General features: G+C 41.7%; 1 long non-coding RNA gene across 1 annotated transcript in view; it reads left to right on the top strand.

The window, feature by feature from the left end:
* The first annotated feature begins 1,174 nt into the window (after positions 1–1,174).
* Positions 1,175–4,592, top strand: part of LOC138950884 (uncharacterized) — a 12,995-nt gene continuing 9,577 nt past the window's right edge. Inside the window, exons 1-2 of the long non-coding RNA XR_011450848.1 lie at positions 1,175–1,257; positions 1,627–1,743. This is a non-coding gene — a long non-coding RNA (uncharacterized lncRNA). The remainder of the gene's footprint in view (positions 1,258–1,626; positions 1,744–4,592) is intronic.

Here is a 4,592-nt window from a genome sequence, read left to right on the forward strand (position 1 = left end):
TATTAATTTAGTTTTACTAAAGCCTGCTGGGACACAAGTAATGGGTTAGTGCATTTGTAAACAGGAATCGCTTGACAAGTGGCCCCCTTCATCCCCCCCTTCCTCGTCCTGATATGGCTCTGCGTAGTCGGCTGGACGTTAAGCAACAAATAAACAAACAAAATAACTTGTAGCTTTGTGTGTGTTCACCTCCATAGCGCTGTTAACGCCAATAACCTGTAGCTTTGTGTGTGTTCACCTCCATACCACTGTTAGCGCCAATGACATGTAGCTTTGTGTGTGTTCACCTCCATAGCACTGTTAGCGCCAATGACCTGTAGCTTTGTGTGTGTTCACCTCCATAGCGCTGTTAGCGCCAATAACCTGTAGCTTTGTGTGTGTTCACCTCCATAGCGCAGTTAGCGCCAATAACCTGTAGCTTTGTGTGTGTTCACCTCCATAGCGCTGTTAGCGCCAATAACCTGTAGCTTTGTGTGTGTTCACCTCCATAGCGCTGTTAGCGCCAATGACCTGTAGCTGTATTTTGTGTGTTAACCTCCATTGCGCTGTTGGCGCCAGTTACATGTAGCTTTGTGTGTGTTCACTTCCATAGCTCTGTTAGCGCCAATAACCTGTAGCTTTGTGTGTGTTCACCTCCATAGCGTTGTTAGCACCAATGACCTGTAGCTTTGTGTGTGTTCATCTCCATAGCGCTGTGAGCACCAATAACCTGTAGCTTTGTGTGTGTTCACCTCCATAGCGCTGTTAGCGCCAATGACCTGTAGCTTTATTTTGTGTGTTAACCTCCATAGCGCTGTTGGCGTCAATTACCTGTAGCTTTGTGTGTGTTCACCTCCATAGCGTTGTTAGCACCAATGACCTGTAGCTTTGTGTGTGTTCATCTCCATAGCGCTGTAAGCACCAATAACCTGTAGCTTTGTGTGTGTTCACTTCCATAGCTCTGTTAGCGCCAATAACCTGTAGCTTTGTGTTTGTTCACCTCCATAGCGCTGTTAGCGCCAATGACCTGTAGCTTTGTTAGTGTTCACCTCCATAGCTCTGTTAGCGCCAATAACATGTAGCTTTGTGTGTGTTCATTTCCATAGCGTTGTTGGCACCAATGACCTGTAGCTTTGTGTGTGTTCACTTCCATAGTGTTGTTAACGCCAATGACATGTAGCTTTGTGTGTGTTTCAGAACGCGAATTCAACGAGACCTGTACGGCGAGCAACCCCTTATGCAGGAGCAACACCTGTTGTGACCATCTCAATAAGTGCAGTGAGTTATTGTCCTTGTCATATTACTCAGGTGCTACAGGTAATAAACACCTCCGACCTCTGTTTTTTTCCAAAACACAAATCGGACGTTGTATAGACGGCAGTTGTAATGAAATGTAATGCAGATCTAGTTGTTTTACAGTAGCGTCAAAGGTGAGTCACCATTGGAAGTGTCCGCTGTGCTCTGTGGTATTTTCGAAGATACCGGTCCCGGTCCTGGGAACAGAAGGCAGCATTTCGAAATTCGATTATGCTGCGGAGTTTCAACAGAAAGTGTTTGTGCAGTGTACAGTGACACACAAGAGTGTAACGTCACATAACACTTTGACGTAATGTGCGTGACGAAATGTGATTGACCCATTGTGTGCAGGGTATGGTGAAGCCCAAAAGTGTACCAACACGGAACAATGCGTGGCTGGGGCTGTGTGCACAAGCTCTCATTGTATTTGTTCGAGAAACATCTCCACGGCATACAACGCCATTTGTGGTATGTACATATGTACGATCAGCATCACCATTATCATCATCGTCGTCGTCGTCGTAGTCATTATCGTCGTCGTCGTCATCATCATTATCATCATCATCGTCGTCGTCATTATCATCATAGTCGTCATCATCATCATTACCATCGTCGTCGTTCTCGTCATCATGTGTTCGCAGTCAGGTCAGGAAGGTAGGTTGAAACAAAATGTCGTCACTTTTCGCGTAGTATTGACTAATGTCATTCACATTGTTTGGTAGTGCCACAATCTGAGGACAATTAACCTACACTGCAATGAGAAGCGACCATTTCAGTTGGAGGGGTTTTGTTTACTTTCCGGGGGTCCTTCAACCAATACAAACAGATGTAAAAGCTAAACTTACCTTACCCCTGTTATTGTCGGCCGTATGTTAGCAAGTTGCGTTCTGATTTACAATGTTTTTTTTCTGTCTTGTTCAAAGGGTGACTTACCTTCCAAATATCATATCTTGCCTTGTGAACTCCCTTGGTACTATCTGTCAGGAATGAATTATTTAAAACAGCGACAGACATGCGCGTTCGACATTCTCTTATCATTCATTCCAAAACAATACAAGAAACAAGTATGGAGCTCACCTGTTTATGTTGCTCACTAAAACCAAATTCATAATCACCACTGTTGTGCAATCACACATATGTTAAACAAAAGAGGACCCATGATGAGTCACAGGACACGTTTTGTTTATCACGCTAAAAATTAAGGGCAGCAGGTACCTTTAAATACGCCTTTTTTCTCTTCCAAGTCATTTGACCACAGCATTCATGAAACAGAACTGTTTGTGTAAAAATTCGGTGTGCTTTGCTTCAATGTATGTAGAGTAATAGTATATGATCAAAAACAAAATGTGCTTTTAGATTGACTTAGTAAAAATTATTAAATGAAGCATAAACATGTTAGTTCACGGATGACAAGACAAATTCAAAACTATTTATCGGAATGATTTGAAATTTTGCAGAATTGTTTTTCACATTCTGATGGATGATTTCTTCCAGAGGATTTTCTCTAGAAAAAAAGATAAACATTTTTCAGTTTTCATAATTTTTTACCCACAAAGTCAACATTGTATCTCTTTAACTGTTGGCGTTGTGCATACCCTTGTTACTATCCGAATAGTACATGTTGCGTTGTGAATACCCTTGTTACTATCCGAATATAACATGTTGCGTTGTAAATACGTACCCTTGTTACGATCCGAATATAACATGTTGCGTTGTAAATCCACTTGTTACGATCGGAATATAACATGTTGCGTTGCAAATACCCTTGTTACTATCCAAATATAACATGTTGCGTTGTTAATACCCTTGTAACGATCCGAATATAACATGTTGCGTTGTGAATACCCTTTTTACTATCCGAATATAACATGTTGCGTTGTGAATACCCTTGTTACTATCAGAATTATTACCAATTCAGTACCCCATATGGCTTTTTGACCAATCAGGACGAATTTTAGGTGACCCTCTAAATGTGATAACGTTCAGGCAGGGACCTTTGTGTTTATCAGGCTAAAAAAAAACAACACAAAGTACAAACCTAAATCAACAATATCAGCGTGATTTATTCTAAATAATGACACTTTATATGCTATCAGATAATACTGTCTTTATATGATTATATACAAACAAAATACAGAAAAGCGAGTTGTGTCAATGGGTGCTACCGTCGCGATATAACCTTCGTGGTTGAAAACGACGTTAAACACCAAATAAAGAAAAGAAAAGAAAGAAAGAAAGAACGATGGGTGCTTTACGGAACAGCAATTTATAGGCAGCACCCTCTGAGTATGCAATGCCGACCCTCTCACTTGAAAACTAAATTTCGGAACAATCAAGTGAAATTGCGTCACTCGCTTTACGTCAAATGTATCTTCAAGTCATTTCCCATTCGTCTGGAGTCGGTTCTAAACCTGTCGCTCTCTGTTCAACAAGAAAAACCGAAGCAACCGAAACGCATGTTCAACATGGTTCATCTTGTGAGATTGTTGTATTTCACCTGTTAATATTCATCACGTAAGGTGAGTGATTGGTTGATCCAGGCCACGTTGTCACGTTTCAATATATCACATAAGGTGATTATGAACGGTTAGTTACTACTAACTAATTTACCACACCACGATCCACTCTCGCAGTCATACAAATAAATAGAATCAACAAAAGTATAAGTTTCAGACGCCTGTTTATGTACCAACTCGCCACCTCCCTCGAGACTTCACTCAAAAAGATGTTTTACGTTCAAAACGTAAAACATAGGTCACTGACAAAACGCCAGTGAAAGTTTAGAAAATGATAATAACACGCTGATCCCGTGTATAGTTAGGAAAATAATAGCTGTCTGTAAAAGTGTTGGTTTATGCAGGTGTCACACACCCCACGTTGTCACTACTCGAATGTAATCATAAATATACAAGATGACAAGGCGGTATAAGGGCGCTATGACAAGGTGCACTTAGCTTTATGCCACTGAGTGTGCGACCCGTGATTAGTCTATAGTCTCCACAACTGCTCCGATGAATGTAGTGCCGGCTGGCGTGGCAACGAAGCAGGGAACAGTGGAGACATCAGGCGCCTCACTCAGTTGCGGAAGATCCTCCCCGTAGTCTACCAGAAAAATGTAGCAGACGCGTAGTTGGAAGGACGACGACAGCGACAGCGACCACCAGTACACCAGAACACCAGGTTACAGCAAGTGGACAGATTACGTAGACAGTGGTTACGTAGCAAGTAGTAAGCAGGCTGCAACAAAAAGCATTGGTGCACTAATCATTCCACGCAACCTTTCAACCTCCACTTTCAAACATGTCACCTTTACATAT

Source organism: Littorina saxatilis, linkage group LG16 (genome assembly GCF_037325665.1).
Source record: "Littorina saxatilis isolate snail1 linkage group LG16, US_GU_Lsax_2.0, whole genome shotgun sequence".
In the NCBI taxonomy this organism is placed as follows: Eukaryota; Metazoa; Mollusca; class Gastropoda; order Littorinimorpha; family Littorinidae; genus Littorina; species Littorina saxatilis.